This window comes from Tamandua tetradactyla, chromosome 8 (genome assembly GCF_023851605.1).
Source record: "Tamandua tetradactyla isolate mTamTet1 chromosome 8, mTamTet1.pri, whole genome shotgun sequence".
Taxonomy (NCBI): domain Eukaryota; kingdom Metazoa; phylum Chordata; class Mammalia; order Pilosa; family Myrmecophagidae; genus Tamandua; species Tamandua tetradactyla.
Window position 1 is genome coordinate 50,528,806 of NC_135334.1, and position 21,175 is coordinate 50,549,980.

Below are 21,175 nucleotides of genomic sequence, written 5' to 3' on the forward strand. Positions count from 1 at the left end.
TTCCTTTCAATTAGATGGTGTGGTAGACTAAAGAGGGCTGCAATTATTTTGCTACTCTTCCCATTGACAGGTGGAGTAAAATCACCACCACTTCTGTCCTCCCTTGGATCTGAGCTGGCTTTAGTGACTTGCTTGACCAAAAGAAAATATTGGAAATAATGCTGAACCAATTGTAGGCCCACCCTGTGAGACAAGTGGCAACTTCTTTCTTGACTTCTTGGAAACCTGAGTTGCCCTGCTGTGAGGAAGCCTAAGCCACATGGAAAGACCACACGCCATTGCTCTGATCAACACTCTCAGTTGAGCCCAGCCTTTCAGCCAGCCCTGTCAAGCACTAGGCATGTGATGAAGCTGGCCTGGACCCTTGAAAGTGACCACCATCGATGTCATAAAGGATAAAAGAATTCCTAGTTGAGTTTTGCCTGAGTTCCTAGGCAACAAAATCTTGAGATTAGATGAAATGTTGGTTGCTTTAAGCCACTAAATTTTGAGGTGGTTTGTCATGTACAAATTGATAACAAAATCATAAGCATCCTGAGGCTAAAATCATGTAATCTACTCTATTAATTCACTTACTTCAACAAATAGCTATTGGGTACCCACCTTTGTACTACTGAAGAAGCTGGAATTACAATAGTGAAAAGGCACAATTTCTGCCCTCCTTAAACTGACATTCTAGTTGAGGAGACAGAGTGAAGATGAAAACAAATAACATTATTTTGGTAACAACCCAATTACCAGGGACATATTAACTATGGAACATGACCAATGAACACTGCACTTCCATGCATGTACAATACAGTTAAATGGGTCATTCTCAATTCCACTTTTTTAAAAAACAAAACACTTAACTGAATCCAAGAATTTGGAAAACTAAGTTACTAACAAGACAAGTCAGATAAGCCAGAGAAGTTTGTAAACAATACATTTCTGGTATAATGGGTATGATGAAAATTGTTTACCTGTTTCTTTGTAAAGCTATGTCCCCTTTGCCTTGGAAATCTAAAACTTTTATTAGGAAAAAGGGAGCAGACCCCCAGCTTTTTAAAAATATAGGTTATTCCCTAACTAGGGTAGAACGTATTGCTCCATAAAATGTCAACATCAAAACAATATAGAAAAAATAATTACAGGCAGTGTTAGTGTTGTAAGCTGATAAGGACCAGATGGTCTTTTGTATTTATGGTTTTTCTTATGCATACAAATGCTTTGGGGATCTAATTAGCCTTCTACAAAACTCAAACTGGGTAATTACTATCATTATCCCCTTTTCAAATAAATCTGAAGTCTAAACTGCAATTATGTTTTTTATCTTACATTTGGTATTCACATATTTTAAGAGTTGTTCTTTGCTATCTACTCAGAAAACTTCTTAATATGGACTGAAGTAAATAAAGTGCAGGAGAATTATAAAAAGCATTTTTGAAATATGGATCACTCTTAAGCAAGTGCTGACAACCACTGAAGCACCTTCTCAACAAGAGTCCTGCTTCTGTCACATTTTCACTCCAATCAAGAATAAAGTCCCTGGTTTCTGAGACTTTATATTTCCACTTATGCTATGCACAGCAAAAGAGAAGAATTTCTACATGGAGACATAACCAGTCACGCATGTTAGCAAAAGGATTCTCTACGAGATGCAATGTGGCAGCCATTTCAATTAACTTCTGACTCTGCCCGCAAAGTGCAATACCTAGGCTGGCGATGAGCTATGAAAAAGTAATAGTGCACATAATAAGCCTGGTATGTCATCTTCATTGTTTTTTTGGCCTCAGGACAATCAAGTCACGTGGTCATAGCACCTCTGTACTGCAAGTGAGGGGACGTAATCATGTGCACCAGTGAATTCATAATGGGGAATTCATCAAAATCTATCTCCAGCAAGGAGTACGTGAGCAGGGGCATTGGGAAACAATCATTTTATTTCATTTCAGGCACACGACCAAGAATTAGAGGTTATCAGGAGACTTGTGTTTTCCTTGGCAGCAGAAGGCATGGACATTGACAGGCATCAGGAACTATCTCTTCCATAGCTCCCAGTGAAGAGGGTCAAGAATATTTGGCATGTCTGGCTGATGGATCAAAAATTAGTTCCATGATTATTGATCCAGAGGGCAAAATCCTAACATAGTTGGCAGAGGGAAAACTCAAGATGATGAACTGGAACTAAAGTGGCTGCCTGGCACTGGGGAGGTACTTCTACTGATAAGGGCCAACATATGTCAACTCTGGTGTCAAGAGGCAGCCCCTCTGGACTGCCTGACAGAACAGTGGCTCTGGGCTGCCCTGTCCAGTAGGTACAAGTGCCCAGGCATTGACAAGAATGGTTGCAAGGTCAGTGCTTTCTCCTTTCTGATACGATGGAGATAATCATACATCTCACTAAAGAGAATTGCAAAGATTTAAAGCTTCCTCTCTCACTCTCACTCTCTCTCCATCTTCCCCTCTCCCTCACTCTCCTACTTCCCCCTTCTTCCCCCCTCCTCCCTCCCTCTCTCTATTTCTCTCTCTCTTTCACTCTTTCTTTCTATGGATTGAATTGTATTCCCCAAAAAGATATGTTTTACTTCTACAACTCAATACCTCAGAACGTAAACTTATTTGGAAATATGGTAATTACAGATTAGGCAAGTTAAAATGACATCATATTAATGTTGGGTGAGCCCTTAATTCAAAATAACTGGTGTCCTTATAAGAAGAGGGAATTAGACACAGTTAGACAGAGGGGAGAATGCCAGGGATTACTGGCAAGCTACCATCAGAAGCCAGGAGAGAGCATGCAACAGATTCTTCCAAACAGATTTCAGAAGAAGCAGAGCCTGAAGACATTTTGATATGGACTTTTGGTCCCCAGAACTGTGAGAGAATACATTTCTGTTATTTTAAGCCATTTGGATTTTGGTACTTTGTCGTGGCAGCCCTAGGAGACTAAGACACAATTTCATTTGACAAATATTTATGAAGTATCAATTTAGTGCTCTGTACTATGTGAGGCAATCTGTGCAAGTTCAGGAGTCAATAAAACATGGGCTTTACAAAAGAGGTTCAACCTGACACTGCTACAATTGGAAGCAAACAGAGGCAGTTCTGATGGTCTGGAGTGTGTGACTTTGTGCCTTGAACTTTTCTGTGAGCCTGGACTGTTCAGAGGGAGTGGTCATAATGCAAGGGACCAACTCTGTCTGTCTCTGAGAGTATGCATCTCCTTGTGATAATATATCAACACCTATAAAGCCATTTTTATAGTTAACAGAGTATCTTCATCTCCATCATCCATCTTGTAGGAAGCATGACATGTGGTATTATTACAAATTTACAGACAAAGAAGATGGATGGGAGACATTTAAGGACTTCCCCAAAGTTACATAGCATAGTTAGAAGCCTAAGAAGAACTCACACCCCGGTTTTCTGACTACAAACTCACAGACCTCCCAGATATTGCACTATCTGATGAGGGCTTTGGCTAAAACCCCTGAGCAGAAGTTTGAACGTCAATTCATGCTAGGGCTGTCTGAGTAGCCTACTGGCTGACTTAAGCTGCATGTCATCTCTAATGTCCCTTTGCAGGTCCTGAGGCCCAAGGGAGAAAAATTGGAATCAGGGCAGGGTCAGGGTACCTGCATTACTTGAAACCCGGGGTAGCAGAAAAGGCAAAGAGTTTCTTTTGGCAGGCATAGGTTCATGTTCCAGTCTGGTCCAGATGAGCATTTCCAATTAACTTTTTGGGATTTGACTTCCTCACAGGTAATAGCCACATCACAGAATAACTATTAGGATTGAATGAGATAATGTGGATAAAGCACCAATACAATGGCACAGAAAAAGGGTTAGCTCTGTTCCTCTTACCATCAGACCTCCCTGTGGGCTCTGTTCTGCTTTGGATGGGAAAAGGTGACCATGTGCTTTAGAATAACCATCTAGGAATGCTACAAGAACTCTAGCCATCTAAGGAATGCCTTGTTGCTGGCTAAATGTCAGGGAGGAAGCTGGAGGGAAGTGCCAATCCTGACATAATCTGTGATCTCTAGGAACCAAAGACCCTTGCAAGGGGTGAGGGCTGAGAAGCCCATGTCCCAGTACTATCCAGAAATGCTCAGCCAATATTCAAATAAGCAGTCATGCTTCACTGTGTGCCTTGTATAAGGATATGAATTAAAAGGAAAAAATAATAGCAACCATATCTGGACTATCATAAGCATTTATTTCAGATTTAAATATTGTCTGAATCTCTGTTTAGGATGAAATCCAAAGAACCTTCTGATATCTGTTTAGCAGAGTAGGCTTCCTGCCAGTCAAATAGTTGTATGGGGCCTGAATAATAATTGAGATGACAGTTGATTTTTACACCAGAGGTTAAAATATCAAATTGTATCAGTTCTGTGTTCTGATGTAACTGTACCCTGCTGACTTACTGGGCTCTGATGATGGCAACCAAAGGAGCAGGTTGGCCATGCTTCTGTAGAAGGACATCTTTGAATGATGCACTCAGGGACCCAAAGGTGCAGGTTGAAAATGGGAAAGAAGAATGGGTCTTGAGGCCTAGGCAGATACGGCAGGTAGTTTTTATTTACCTTTATCTGTGATTGCCTTGGATTAGCTACGGAAGTTTTGCAAAAACAAACCACAAAGAAAAGTTCATAGGTTCCTTTTTCAGATACAGACACTGAATGACCTACCACAGCTACTCCAATTTAAGGGGATGCACATGTGGTCCAAGACAGAAAAATACCTTTCATAAGAATTCAATCTCCTCAAAGGACTCATAGAATTGTACATGTGATCTCCTCTCAACCCTATGTTCTACAGATTTCAGCTATGTTCATACAGTTTTCTGGCTATTAACTATTACTTTTTATTGCTTATTGTCTAAAGTTATAAAAAAAACTTCACCTCTCAAGCTAACATAAATGACAGAGCAACAGAATTATTATAACACACATGGTCATAATTTGTACGTAGTGGGTTGAAAATATATGCCCATGTCATAACCCTCAGAACCTGTGAATGTGACCTTATTTGGAAAAGACATTTTTCAGTTTTAATTAATAGAAATGAGATTATGTAGGTAGATACTAAATATGACGACCTTATAAGAGAAAAGCGAAAGGAGATTTGGAACACAGAGGAGAAGCCCACATGAAGAGGGAAGAAGAGAGTGGATTATGCAGCCAAAAGTAAAAAAAAACCTAGAAACACTAGAAGCTGGAAGAAGCAGGGAAAGATTCTCCCCTAGAGCTTTTAGAGGGAGCACAATATTGCTGGCACCTTGATTTTGGACTCCCAAACTCCATGACTGTAAGAGAATAATTTTTGCTATTTTAAGCCATAAAGTTTGTGGTAATTTGGAACAGCAGCCCCAGAATATGAATACAATGTGTTTATAAGATGTATATTTATGTATATGTTTCACAAATGTGTGTATATACATATACATAATGTATATTATATAGTGAGCATCTTGTTTTATCATGACATCTTAATTCCTTCATCATCCATGGTTGTGTGACTGTACAAAAGAAGAAAGAGGTTTTGACCCATTGGTTAATCACACAACAACCAGGGCTTATGTGGAGAAAAGAAACAATGACGTTGGTTTTCATAAAATGAGAACTGAGCAAAAAGAAAACAACACTATCTTTCCCTCAGAAAGAACCCTTGAGTACTAGACAAAGTCAGGCTACCTGAAAGACTTTGAACTACCTACATTAATAAACTATAAATTCAAAGGCTAAAGTACAGTGGGCTCAATATTCAAACACCTCTACAGCACAAAACTTATAGTCATGGCTTCATATAAACTATTTTGTAATTCCAGACCCTTATTTTTCAGTGTATGCATTTAGAATAACTTTCTCATATTTTTCTAATCTGTTCTATTAGTAACAATAAGGTCAAATTCAAAATGGTGGTGAACAATAATTACAGAGCAATTAATGATTCAGGAGCTAGGGAAACCTGAAGTCACTCATCCATGCTGGCAGTCATAATAAGCAGAGTGATAAGCCTCCATCCCTTAGCGGTCAGGCTCCAATGCCCCTGACCCCACCCCCTGCCCCCCCAGTGCATAGATTTAGAATAATCTAAAATTTGTTGCAGGATTACATGATGATGATGTAGCCTCTCCAAACTCACTGTCACAATATATTTAAAGTCAGAGAAAAGGATAAAAAAAAAAACTCATAGGGCTAAGACTTAGGAACTAGGCGCTGTTAAAAGGATAAGTACAGTATGGACAGTGAGAATTGGAGAAATGGATGTCCCAAGGAGAAGGGATGTTGCGGTAGAAGTGTGCAGGTATATTTGGGAACCCGGTCAGGTATACCCCAGGTTTGTGAGATGTTACAGCAGAAAATGAGGCTGGAAAAGGTAGACGGGGAAGTCCCGGAGGCCAAGCTCCTAAGTCTAAGTGTAGCTCAGTATGGATAAATCCACATAGTCCATTAAGACAAAGCAAGAGTCAACAGCAAGGGCCTGCATGAAAAATAAAACCACATGTAGCTAGTAAATGACTAAAGAATATAATGTGTTCAGAACTGGAAGGTCCACAGAGGCCTTCAAACTCATCTTCCTCTTTGGTTGAATACATTCACACAAATCATTGGCATTTCTGTCATAGGAGTATTTCTATATTCAGCTATATTATCAAATACCTTATTAAGATATTAAATGGATTCTATGAGTGTGGGAAGCCCAGGTGGGTTACGGACCTCAGAGAGAGAAAGGTAAATGAAACTGATTTTTATCATGAGCACATTGCAGAATCATTTGTAGAGAACTACATGACTCTGTAGTTTTTTCTGAACTTTGGAAAGAGGTAACAGCTAGCTGGGTATTCAGGGTTGTTAGAGTATAATTTATCAGACTAAGAGAAAGCAGGCTCAGTTGCTGCCCAAATGAGGAGAATGGGAACAGAGTTAATGATAGTGTACTTGATCTACAGTGGCAGACACTAATTCTGAAATCCCTGAGATCTTAATAGGGTATTGCAGTCATTTATTTCTTGCCCCTGTCACATGCGTATACTGTTTTTACATATTAGGAGAAGGGCTAGAGTGTTGATTCCAGAGCAAGACAGGATTTGATCTGGAAGTCAGTTTGACTTAATTCATTTCTGTCTGTGCCTCTGGCTATTTAGCATCGATATTCTTATCATATTATAATATCTAATTAATGCATTAATCTGGAGAAATGTGGGTAGAAGAATATTTCTTAGGGATGCTTAGGTGTATGCAAGCTACACTTTTATCAGTTAGACATGGCTTATGCCAGATCAACAGTGGCTTTAACAGACTGTTATGAATCAATGAACAAGTACTGTTATAATCCTAAATACGAACAATATCATGATGAAATCATTCACCATTTGTTGTATCAGCTTGAATTTTTACAAGAAGGGATTAACAGGTGTCAGACACCAAAAATGCTCTAGGATATTCGTCAAATTTTACTTACTCCTTCACGTAGAAAAAAAATTACATCCAAATGTCTTCATGGCTTTTATAAACTATTGTTGGCACTGATATCTGGTGTGAAGCTGTTGATAACTTGTCCCTGATTCACCTATAAAGTTTATAGTAAGTTTAAATGTGTATAAGGAACTGAAAGGAACTCATATGCATTTAGATTTAAGTACCAGAGTACCAATCATTGCTTTCCCCATTTATGAAATTTGGACTCTGAAGACCAAATTTATGATACAACATAGTTTAATTCACTTAGAGTTTAAGGGAGAATAAGAGAGATGCCATCAAAACTGAAAATCTCAATGGAATATACATGCAATCTTGGCTAAGACAAAGTGATATGGAAATCAGATTAAAGAATGCCCAAGAAAAAAATGTCCTATAACAGCTCTGACTACTTTAATGCATTTAGGTCAAGTTCAAGATCAATAGATTATGAAAAGACATGAATTCAGGGTCATGTACATACTTTCACACATATACCTGTTTGCTGTCCATATTATTTCATATAACTTAAATTTAATATATAAACAGTTACTTTATCACCCTGTCCAATGATTACCTCTCAAGCTTTTTGAAAGTCATCTCAGCTAGCTCTATTGATTGTAATTAAGTCAATAAAACCCATGTGGTGAGATCAGTATTTCCATGTGACTGTGATCTATCACAGCAGAAGTACTAAACTTACCATGAAGTACCTGGGTTTCCCACATTTAGATATTCCCTGTCATCTGAAGGAGGGATGTGCAATATATTAAAGTGGAAAAGGTAATATTCAAACAACATGCAGCTTTTTCTGAGAGTTGAATTTATTTCCAGGAGCTTCCTATGCTTGACATACTAGTTCATTTATTTTAAAGACAAAAGCCCCATGTATAATGAGAGGATGTCATTATCCAGACACATGATAGAGTCAGGATCATTTCTATAGTATAGAAAATATTCAGAGGCTCAGTGAGGAAAGATAAACCCCATTATTCACAGTCACCTTGCTCCTGTTTTCTTGGGAGATTTTCATAACCACATGGAGGCAAACATTCACAAGGTGCCTGCAGCTCTTAATGGATGCTCATGCCAGACCACAGGTTACTTGCCTGCTCAGTGAAAATGATAATTGTGTTGTTATTTGCCAAATCCTGCTGTGAAGATTTTCCTGACTTCAGGACTATTAGTGGTCAAGATACTAGAGTTATTATTCTTTGCAGCGATTCATTGCAAAACTGAAAGAAATTAACTTAATCTTTCCAGCAAGATAGGAGGCAGGTGACATTGTCATTTGGCATTAGTGAAACAGTAAAAATAGAATCCATCCTTCCTGACTCCCTGTTGGCCACTAGCTCATTAAATTCCTAAAGGACGTTAGGGATTTAATCATGTGCCCTCCCTGCCCCCACAAAAAAGACATATTCAGGCCCCAACTCCTGATCCTGTGTGTGTGACCCCATTTGTAAATAGGACCTTTAAGGAAATTATTATGTAAGGTGTCCCCCCAAACTGGCTGAAGGTGGGCTTTAACCCAATATGGCTGGAGCCTTCATAAGCAAAGGAAACTGGATGCAAGAGAAGCCACAGGAGGAGCCAGAAGCTAGAAGTCAACAGAAGCTAGAAATAAAAGGAAAAGATGTAACCATATGTACCACCAGTATGACAGAAAAGCCAAGAACAAAGGATCAGTGGCAGTCAGCCCCAGAACCTCACCATCTTCAGGGAAAAAGCATTACCTTGCTGATGCCTCAACTGTGGACTTCTCCTGGCCTCAAAACCCATGAAGCAATAAATTCCTTTCATTTAAGCCAACCCATTGTATGGTATTTGTTGTAACAGCTGGGAAATAAAAACACAAGACAGTAGGACAATAGGTCTTACTATTAAGACCTTACTTAAATAGGATCTGGGGCTCTAAGGATATGCAAGAAGATTGGTACTTTTTATGAACCACTATCAATGAAACACAATCCTTTCCCTCTCTTGTAAGCTACTCCCTGTATAGATGGTCAGCTTCATGAGGACAGGAACTGTGCTTTTCATTTTTGTGTATCTTTGTACCCTCCTTTCACTCTGATCCTGGCTCTCCTAGCATAATGCTTGGCACTGAAAATTTGATCAGTAAAGCACTGCTGTAGTTGAATGAGTGATGTTTTGAATGCTGCAGCCAGAAATGGGGAAGCTGGAAGAAGATAGGGGAACAGTTCTGAGAAGGTGTGAGTGATCTGGCACACGCTGCATTTGCAGTGATAGCCATGTCCAAGCAGAGATGATATATAGGACCAGCACTGAAATAAGAGGTGATGTTGATATTTGTAGTCAAGACAACATAATTTTACTTAGGATAGGTCATTAAGTTATTTGAACAATGAAATGGCTGAAGCTAACAATGAAAAGGACACAGCTGGATTCTCACCACAGTTCTTTAGCCAGAAACAGGCTTACTGAGCAATCTGGTTTGCTTCCCACACCTAAACAAAAGGAAAAATTCTAAAGCCTGCACTCTTCAATGGAAAGCCCAAAAGCTCTTGTGCATCTTGCTGACCTTATTATTATTTTTATAACACATTGAATTCTGCCTTATAGTTGGATCTTTGTTTCTCAGAGACCAGTAAATACCCAAGGATGTTTTTGTGAGCAGCAAAAATTCACTACCCAAGAGTTAGGATGATCTAATTTGTCCAAATTCTCCTTAAACCTCACAACCATGCTTGTCTCTCATATAATAAGTTCTTTAAGAAGATAGAATGACAGAAAGGAATTGTAATTTCTGAAGAAATATGGATTACAGATAAAATAATGACAGGTCTCTCTAACTTACAGAAAGAAAAGTCCCTAGTATAACTTACTCTCATCTTCTTCTTCTCTTGAACCACATATTATAAAGAAAGTCAAAAGAATAGAGGGCCTTGCAGGAACTGCTTACATCTCCAAGGCTTTGCTATTGAACACCCCATGACCTAGTATGCTTTTCCTAGAGAAATTATAGCCACTTCATGTTGAAATATTTATTTTGAGTTATAAGACAGAACATTTTTCTCCTACTCTTTAATCTTCCCTTAACACAAAAGACTCTAAGCATTTAAGTCACTCCAGTTATATCAAAAGAGAATAATCAGTTTCTGTTCAGCACTAGCTGAGTTAAATAGCAGCTCTGTTTTCAGAAAGATAATAATGTCAAAAATCAGAGAGAAAACAGCAGGCATTACAAGGAATTTAAATGTTGAACAAATGGCTGGAAGGTGCTTCAAAGTCAATTTAAATAATTTTTTTAAAAATTACACCCTAAGTTGAAGGCTAAGGAACTCTTTTTCTCTATATATAATTAAAACATAATGCTGAAAATCCTATCAGACAGTGATTCCTGATATTTTAATAATAAAGTAGAATCCCCTCATGATATGGCTTATTATTAAATATATTTGAATGTACTGAAGATTAAATTAATTCCAGCAGAAAAATAACTACAGCATACAGTAAAGGCCTAGCTTAACCAATTCTTCTATAAAATGGGTTCCTCAATATCAGTAACAGGAAAATGTTCCGCCAAAAATTTTGTCTCAAACATTCTGTAGGAGCCACAGGTCACAATGATGGTGGTGGTGGGAGGGTGAATCTAAGCACCATAGTAGGTCTATGCAGCACAAATGTTGTGATGACGGAGGTACAGTGGAGCAGTGCAGAAATAACTTCACATAAACTGAAAAATGAGTGTTCATCTCATCCTGTGCAGTGAAGGGAGCATGACTGGCCCCAGCTGGGGAGACTCTGTAGTGGATGTCACCACCTCCTCTTCTTGCTGAGGTCCTACAAGGAGCCCTGTGCTGTACTCCCTGAGGTAGATGAGCAGTAATCATGATTCAAGGATTAGAGAATGGAATTTATGAGGGAGGATCAAAAGAAATGTACAGCTGAGAGAAGAGAAGATAGAGGGGTGATAAAACAATCTTCAAAATAGGAGGAGATATTATGCACAGAATTCTGACCAGCTGTTCCTTCTTGCTGCTGGGTGCCAGTCAAAAGAAAACGGTATTAATCTATAACACAGGGACGGATTTAGTGAACAGTAACGAATAGACTCCTTGGTGATACTTGTTTGTTAATCGACCATGAGGACTAAGAAATAGGGGAACAGAAAAAGGGACTTGGGCCCCCAGGAGCTATAGGAATAGGCTGGGGTCCAAAATGATTGCAAAATATACTGAAAAGTTAGAAACCAAGCATTGAGTTTGTCATAAAAGTCCCTGCCTAGGGCTCTGTTGTTTGAAATGTTACCCATTTAAGACTTGACTGCTGGAACTTCTGTGTTCCCAATTATCCTTGGCCAAGCCAGTCTGCCCTAGCCGAGAAGCTGGCTGCTTATAGCGCCCCCTTCTGGTAAGCAGAGGACAGAGAGGCCTCCTTCTTTGGCATAACTATCAAAAAATTATATGCATGCCATGATTACTTACTCATACATCTGATTCCGTGTTAGTATAAGCTCCTTGAGAGTAGGGACTATATATTTGATATGTGCATCCACAGCACTGAGCACTGACTTCAGTACATACAGGCAATGTATAAATGGAACTTTCTATGCTGCAGTAAAAATAGTGACACCTACAGGCAGTTGATGAATTCAATTGAACTTGGCATATTTTATCTTTTCTCCTTCAATATCGCTCACTGAAGATCACTTTGGAAAAACAGAATTGGAAAGGAGTTCTATAGTAATCAGACTTATCAAGTAATGTATTTAGTTTCTTCTCCTTTCTCTGCCTCCAAACTTAATATGCAGGGGGAAAAGCAAGAACCTGATAGAATATGATATGCTGATCAATGTGTTATTTTAAAAGGAGAGCTCCTTGCCTTCCGTTTTTTTTTTTTTTGTGAGTGGGACAGATGCCTTTATTGGTGGGACCAGCATGTCTAGTGGTAGACTCAAGTAGAGCTTTCCTGTGTGTCTTGGCTCTCCTCTTCTCTTTCCTGGGAGTTCCTGACCTACCTCCTGGAGAACTAGGGGAGTGTCATAGGGCACAGGTGGCAGGTAGAGCCAGTACAGAAAATACAAAGTTGGGATCTGCAAGGGACTCCAACAAATGCAGAAAATGGGGGTGGGGTATTCCTAGGCCATGCAGAGAAAATGTCCATCTGGACAGAAGAGAGGTTGACTCTTGGCACAGACCATTCTTCCCTCTTTAGGGAGGGAAGTATCCAGAGGAAGAGTTTCCCCTAGAGGGTTCCTACTGTGCCCTTCGAACTATCAGCATCTCCCAGATGTTGTCTCTAGCTTTCTTCACACACTGCTCAAGTTAGGATTTTTTTCTGTTCCAGATCTTTAATTTTCTCTTCTGCTAGTTTGTTTCTCTAAACAGCTAGTTGTGAATTACCTCCTTGGGCTGAATAAACATTCTTCCTACACCTTCAAACATGTTCGTCTCATCTACCAAAGTTATAATCTCTGTATCTGTAACATGTGCATACTCTTTTGCTCTGTTTAGTTGTTCGGTCTGTATGTCTGCAAGCTTCAGCTTCTGTTGCATGGCAATAACTTTGGCTTGAAGCTGTGTGAAGGCCTTTTTCAACTCCAGCTCCACAGGGTCCACCATCTGGTTCACTCCACCTTTCATTCTTATGCTCAACACTTCTGCTCCTTCTTTCCTATGTCAATCTTCTGAATTTGGGGACACAGAGAATAAGTGACACACTGTGGAACTATTCAACAACCTACTGGACTGTGCTGACTCCCACACTCACTCAACGTTTGTAGAGTTCACAGTCACCATTGTTGCGATTTCTAGGATATCGACAGACAAACGAATGTTCTTAATGTCACCCCCTGACAACATGGCTTGTTTATCCCTGGAAAAATGAAACCATCAAAAATTATTGCTACTTAGGAAGACCCAACAGACAAGAAACAGCTGGTGGAGCCCACATGTAGCAAGGGACTCCTTTACACCACGGCTGGGGAAGTGCTCTCTTTTATATATATATTTTTTATCTTTTTTTTTTTTTTTTGCATGGGCAGGCACCAGGAATCGAACTTGGGTCTCCAGCATGGCAGGCAAGAACTCTGCCACTGTGCTGCCACTGCCCTCTCTTTTATATTAAATGCTATTGATCCACAAGGGGTTAAAAACCATTCAACCATAGTTCTCTTGTAAGTGAAAAGCTCCTGTTGTTTACAAAGTCATTTATGCATGAGTAAGCATAGTTGGTGATATTTAGTCAACCTAAAATGTGTCATAAAGTATTAGAGAATGAAGGAAGACCAAGAATTGGGAACACAGAAGTTACCAAATAAAGATAAGTAAATTGTAAATACAGACTTCAGTTAATTGTTATTAGTAAAAGGTAGCAGATATGAAATAAGGGGAAATTTGTACAGAATAAGCAACAATGTCTCAGCTCTCAGGTACTGTAAGATATATGTTTCTCCAAAGACTGAGGAATTAAAAGAGGCACTTTCTTTTCTGATTCAAGGCCCAGAATAGGTATTAACCTCTGATTTCACATCCACAGTGAAATTTAGAAAAAATATACAAGCCAGAAGGTGAAACCCTGTCCATGTCTTCACCTCTGGCCTCTGAACTACACAGCACACTGAACCTCCTTTATGACACTGACCAGGGGCTGAGTTGTATCATAGGAATTTGTGTATGGCCATGTCTTGTTTGCTTTCTCAACTTCTCTCCTCTTGCACTTCCCTGAACAGGACCTTGTCCTGAAGTTAATGCCTACTACTGCCCAACATTCAGGAGCAGTCAAGGCAAGTGAAACAAATGCTTTTTGAAGGAGGTTTTCAGGAGCTGATTATACAGTTGCTGCTTTGGTTCACCCCCTTGCTCCAGCTCCCTCTCCGGTAACCTGCCTGCCTTTTGGCCATTTTGCCTCTCATTAGCACCTTTCATGAAAGTGCACTGGGAAGGAAGAGGATGTGAAATTCAAATGACTGCGGTTTGACAGCAGGAAGAGATAGAAAATACTGACTCACTCAAGATTTTTATATTATCTGTAGATTTAAATTATCCATACCATGCCTAGTCCTCATTAGCTTGGATAGTCAGGGTCTTGTTAGAATGGCTATATTTACTACATGGCAGCTTATGCAGCAAACTATCCTACAATCTTCACATGCATTATGTGTTGATGATCTTTCATAAAGGGTGGCTGAAGTAAATAAAAAATGCTGCAAATGTAATCCTAAAAACAGCAACTGTAAACACAGGATTGCAAATGTCACCTGTCACCCATGGCTACAGTAATAACCACTTATTTAAATAAGCATATTTTCTCCAAAAAACTATCAATGTTCTTTATACATAATGCAGTTAACCAGTGAAGGGCCAGAAAACCAGCAGGTTTCATAGAGGGAGAGTCAGAGAAAAGCTAGGTAGCTTCCATGAAATCAAAGAAGTTGGAAGCTCTAATTTCTTGCAAGTCATCAACACCTGTGCTGCCTTCAGCCACACTTATTGCCTGTGCATGGTATACTGGAGATAAAGAAAATGACATGTTTTAATTTTTTAATGATATATCATGCAGGAAATATTCCTACTTTGTGAAAGATTCAACAGGGCGACCAAAGACTCAGTGAAGAGACTGCCAGAGTGACCCTTTATGACAAACCCTGCTGACAGGCCTATAACATATGCTAATTTCTGAATAGTTTGAGAGAGAACATATCAGCCTGAGCAGAATCCTTTTTTTTTTTTTTTTTAAGGTGCATGGTCTGAGAAACAAACCCAAGTCTCCTGCATGGAAGGTGAGCATTCTACCATTGAACCACCCGTGCACCCCGAGCAACTCTTTTTAAAGGTGGGATTCAGGGCAATGAAACTAGAAAAAGGTCACTTTTAAATGTAATTTCCTGCTGCCTCAGTGTGAGGGAAGATTGCCAGCTGACCATGATTGGTGCTGAGGACTTCAGGGTAATGGGGGCAGACTGCAGAATTCTCAACTTAATACCTATCAATATCAATCTGGTTGCTGGCAAATGAGGTTTTAAACACAGCAGCCCTCAAGTTGATTGGTTTATATGTTTGATCTGCAAGTAAGAATTTCCAAAGAAACTGCATGCTGGATGGTTCATGCTTTCATTTAACCAACTCTATTGATCACCTGCCAGGCATTAAGCTAGATGCTGAGCATACAGCATGAAGAAGCTGTATTTTCTAACTTCATGGAGTTACCCATCCAATAGGGGTGACAAGAACATAAATCACTGCTAGATATCTGGGAGAACCTGTTACAAGACTGTTGCAAGGGGTAATGAAGGCCTGAAGCTGGGAGAGAAGAAAACATAATAAATATTTAGGAGGGAAATTGGGAGGGTTTACTAACTGTTTAATGTTGGAAGTAAGAAAATTTAGACCGAGATGACTTCAAGTTTCTAGTTTGGTTGAAAGCGGAATTATCACAGGGGAAAACATGCCATAATTTAGTGAGGAATACAATGGATTAAGTTTAGGAGTCTAAGGCGCTTATAGAGCAACTAGACCCAGAAATATGAATAAATTTGAAGCTTAGGTAAGAGATGGTAACTGATGTAGGTACATGTGAGTGTCATCAAAATATATGTGGTAGTTAGGCCAAAGAATGTAAGAAATTATTCAGGGTCTGTACAGTAATAAGGTTAGAGGGCTGAACATGGTATTTTGGGGAAAACTAACATTTATGAACAGGATGAGCAATTAAAATTCATGAACAATACCAAGAAGGAATTGTCAAAGAGGCTGGAGGGGTGACTATGAGACCTAACAGAGGTGCCAACAGAGGAGAGAGTTCTCAGGTGGAAGTGGCCATCCATGTCCAGCATTCTAAAGTGGACCAACACGTCCACTATGTTCAGAAGATAGGAAGGAGGGTGATCCTGGCAGAGGCATTTTCCCTGGAGTAAGAGAAATAAAAGCAAGATTGAGAAGAGCTGACAGTGAATCAAGTGAAGAAATAACAGGCAATAAAATTAGTGTTCCACTAGCTGACATCACACCAGTATCATCCAGGGAGCTTGCTAAAAAACAGATTCCTCGGTCACATTCTGAATCAAAATCTCTAGATGGGAACTTAAGGCCCTGTGTTTTAACCAGCTCCCTGGCGATTCTGATGTACAAGTAGTTTAGTGGCACAAATGGAAGGACAGAGAGGGGCAGGAATTTGATTTAGATGGACATGGGGCACAGGGATTAGGATGGGAGAATTTAAGCATATATGTAGGCTGGTGGGGGTGGGTTGGAAGAAGGAGAGGGATGGTGGCAGGAGAAAAGAGGTAGAAGATTCCGGGAATGTTAACTACCTGACATACAGTAAGCATTCAAAAGATGTTAACCCCCCCCACCCTTTCATTTTCCCTTTAGCAAAATGAAATTTCTAGCATAGGTTTGAGTACCTGAACCTCCTACGCTTACCATATCTTGATTCTTTTCCAGTTGCACTGATTAATAAAAAATGATCAGCTTTTAGGGAAAGATCTGGGTGCATGCTATAAATTAACTGGCCCTGCTACACAATTTGTAGTTTTAGAAGGTATCTTATATAAGAAAAGTTGCACATCCTTCTCTCACCACTATTTTAACTCTGAATGCCTGAGAAACCAGGCTGTCAAAGAGCAGAATAAAAGTTTATTAAATTGTGAAGAGAAAGTTTGATGCTCTATTCTCTAAAAAAATCAGTGATAGCATCATTTCAAGAATTCTTCCTGTGTTTATGTGTGTGTGCATATGTGCATGCACAAGTGTGCACCTTTCTTTCATAAGCTCTGTCTGCTAAGTCACCCCCTTAAATAATAGCTACACACACATGACATCATAATAGTCTCCACAGCAACTGAGAATGATATTACAAACCTGCCTGGGCCTAAATGGGAAGGATAAGCAAGAAGACAAGAGTGGACAATCTCCTAAGCAACAAATGTGCTTTTTCCATGGAAACCCTGCCTCGTGGAAAAGAGAAGGAAACAGAGATAATAGACATAGGTACACAATAGTTCCCAAATATAGCATTTCACTAAGCACTCTGTCAATTGCAATTTAAAGACCATTCAACCTATGAGAATAATTGCTGGAAGAAAAGCTTCCCCTAGTCTAACGTTTCAAAAAAGGAGGGCAAAGGCATTTTTCTTGAAGTCAGTCATCACATATCATCACAGCTTCTCACAAAAAAGTGGAAGTGTGAATGCAGCAAGATATTAGTGAGCTTTCAGAGAACACCAAAGAAGACAAGCCAAACTTAATAAGCCAAGTAAATTATGATTAGGTAGTTAGTATTATAAAAATCTCCCTACGATAAGAAAGATTCCTTTGAAACAGTAAGTTCCCCTAGTGAAGTTAAGTTATAATTTACATTCTAAGAGTTGTTTAGATGCACATCACAGGGAGTATTTGCTAAACATGTAAATGAGTTTGTGCACATACGCATTACTCAGTAGGCAAGACCCATCTCGAATGGTCCACTCTGCACAGGTGGGTGCTATCTCTGTCCCAGGCATTCAGTACCTCAACTATCCCACTCAACAATCCAAGAAAGAGGGCTGAATTGTCCCATGTGTTAAAATAGGACAGGCTGGCTAATGGGGGTAAACATTCCCCAGGCCACAGTCAGAGCTCTGAGTCAGGTCTCTTTGTAGAGTCCAAACCGCCATGCTCTTTCCCCTAGCTTCTGCCACCTTTCTTCACAGGCTTGTTTCACTCACTTGGTTAACGTCAATTCAGCCTCAAAGTGGCATCACCCGTTTACCAAAGGCATGCACATCTTGCCCTCTACGTTATCATCACTGAATTACAGATGAAGCGGAGACTACAAAGGAACCTTCCAAAGGATCTCTTTTACTAATTAGAAAACCAAAGCACAAGGAGAATGTTGGGGGTGGAATTGTGTTTCCCAAGAGTACATGTCCAAATTCAATCAAAATGTGGCATATATTTGGAAATAAGGTCTTTGAAATGTGATTAGTTGAGGCCAAACTGGATTAGGGTGGGCCCTAAACCCAATATGACACTGTTCTTATTACAGGGACAGACAGACACATGAAGATGGAGGCTGAGACTGGAGTAATGTATTTGCAAGCCAAGGTATGCCAAGATTGCCAGCAACCACCAGAAGCTACGAGAGACAAGGAAGGATTCTCCCCTACAGATCTCAGAGGGAGCATGGTCCTAAACACTTGGATTCCAGACTTCTAGCCGCTGTTTTAAGGCACCTAGCTTGTGATACTTTGTTAGTTATGACAGCATTAGGACACTAAGAGAGAGAGAGTAAATTCCCTTCACAGAAATGAGACTAGACACACAATCTTGGATGGCTCTTGAACTGCAGCTTCTCCCTATCCTTATTACCTAATCCTCATTATTTATCATTAATAGATTATTTTCCTAAGTGGGTATTTTTGTCCCCTCTCTTCACTCCTGTCCCTGCCCTGGTCCAATTATAAATTCCTGGAGATTTAGGAGCTATAATATATGATAAAAGTTCAAATTCTAGGGCACTCTTTCATAAGGGACTCCCTTACCCTCTGTTAAATGTTAATAAGGAGAAATTCAGAACATGTATCCCTTTTTCTAACACTCTGCAGCCCCTCATAAAGTTGTACCTCTCCTTAGGTTGTATTTATCTTCTCTGATGCAATAGAACCATCACTTATGACTCAAGCCATTGACCCTATCTGCTTATAGAGGAACACTGAAATCACTGCTCTGTGTCACTAATGGGGACATACAGACGGCTTTCTTTTATCAATCCGTGATGAAGACTCATTAATGTTAACATAAGTTGCACACATATCAAGGAAGACCCCAATGATTCAACAACTTTAATTTTCTCTGAAGAGCTTTAAAAAGTAAGACATCCGTAGATTACCCATAACTAATAAATGGGGATTTGCACGTTGGCTGAAATTCATAGGGCAAGGAAGCCTGTGCCTATTCAAATGATATTCCTGCTTCATTAATATAATTCACTCATTTTTTTTTTCTTAAGCATATCATTGGGTGAATTAAAACTGTGGTTATATGAGATGACCCTTACTGGAATGCAGAACATTGGTGATGGGTTCCCTCCCTACCAGAACAATTCCATGCATAGTTCATGAGAGCAAGCTTAAAAACTGGCAGATCCAATGGAGTGGAGGATATTTTCCCTGACAGCCACCCCATTTATTCCACACTCCCCATAACTGTTTGTTTAGGGAGAAAATCCAAACCTCCCAGTCATTCTTGTTCCTTGTGAAAACTCTTCTAATTTATCTATTCATTCTGAAGCTGGCACATTCAAGAAACTTAAATGTTTGCTGGGATAAAATAATTGGCTCACTAGCCCATGTAAAGGACCCAAGCAACTATCAGAAACAGAAGTCATGAAGCCATTTACAAATGAACTCATTAAGAAAAGTATCATATATTTTTCCTGAAGAGGAACAACAACAATAACAAAACAGGGATATGCCATAGTGATTTCAAATGTTCTTTTCTTTGACCTAAAAAATCTTCCTATCTAACCAAAAAAACAAACAACAAAAACCATGATGGGTATACATTCTTTTTTGGACCTCTCTAACTCAAAAAGTTCTGGATTTTCATCTCAATATTCTCTAACTGTCACTAAACTAAATACTAACCTTTGAAGCTCTATTTTCTCTTCTTTTTAAGAAATAACTTCCCATAATATTAATTTAGGCAAATATAATTCCATTACCTTTCTTACATTGTGGAGGGGGTGAAATAACCTTGAATAAATCTAAAATAAAGTTTTGTGACTACAGCATGGGCTACAATAAAGGGAGCTTACCAGAATAATACCTGGTCCTTTCCAAACTTCAAGCATCTTCCAGAAAATCCTCCATTAGGATGTCATTTGTTTAGTTCACTTTAAAGCTCTGGCTACCTTATTGCATTTCGTGAAAACAAGGAGTTATCAGTAGAAATCATTTTGTCAGGCAATTTGGCAAGTCACTTACGATGTTCATCAATTTCAGTATTTTAATTAAACCCAGGAAGTCTCTGAGCCCAATGTGATTCTCCTCTCTGAACCACAATTCATCTTCGCCTTCAACAGGACCCAGTGTTTCAAAGTGACAAAGGAGAGGGAGTTCAGCCCTGGTTAGCTAAGTGTGTCTCAGGATTTGAGTAATACTGACCAGCCTGCTTTAAAAACAATGAAGGACAGATAATCGGCTCTACTGAAATGGGGGCTCTCATCTTGCCTTACCTTGCTTGCCCTATGGGAGCATCAAATGACCACAGCCAATGACAACTTTGGGGAAAATAAAAAGTCAGCATGATGTCTGAGTATATTTAGCTGCTAAATTTGACAGCCATGTCTTCGTTCTCTAGGCTATCGGTTTGAGTTTTGGTGAGGGTTCCAGCTGACAATATGATTGTTGAGCGCTTCTTAAGGCTGGTTCCACTGGCCTCAGGTGTCATTCTCAGTGGTGACAGCCACTGTCTTGGGCAGGGGGGAGTGCTGAAACACAGATTAATGTCATCCAAGCCGAATGTCTTCAGTGCTATAGAATCTGACAGCCTGTGTATGAACTGGACAACCCATGGTTTCTCCACAGCGCCATTCCCTAAGGCACTGTCAGAAGACTAAACTAATAAAGCAAGATGAACACTGAAACAAAGGTGCTGCATAGGCATAAAAAAAGTCACAAAAGCAAGCAACTTGTGTGACCCTAATACTATGATATATTAAAGAAAAGGTGGCATGTGCAGCGTAGCATGAAACCAATTTCTTCCTCTGCCCTGCATTCA

The 21,175-nt window shown here is 39.6% G+C and overlaps 1 protein-coding gene and 1 pseudogene across 6 annotated transcripts in view; both read right to left on the reverse strand.

Moving 5' to 3' along the window:
- The window catches only part of FAT3 (FAT atypical cadherin 3), a 655,772-nt gene that overhangs the window by 248,497 nt on the left and 386,100 nt on the right, over positions 1–21,175 (reverse strand). The window lies entirely within an intron of this gene.
- LOC143644372 (prefoldin subunit 1 pseudogene) lies at positions 10,653–15,719 on the reverse strand (annotated as a pseudogene).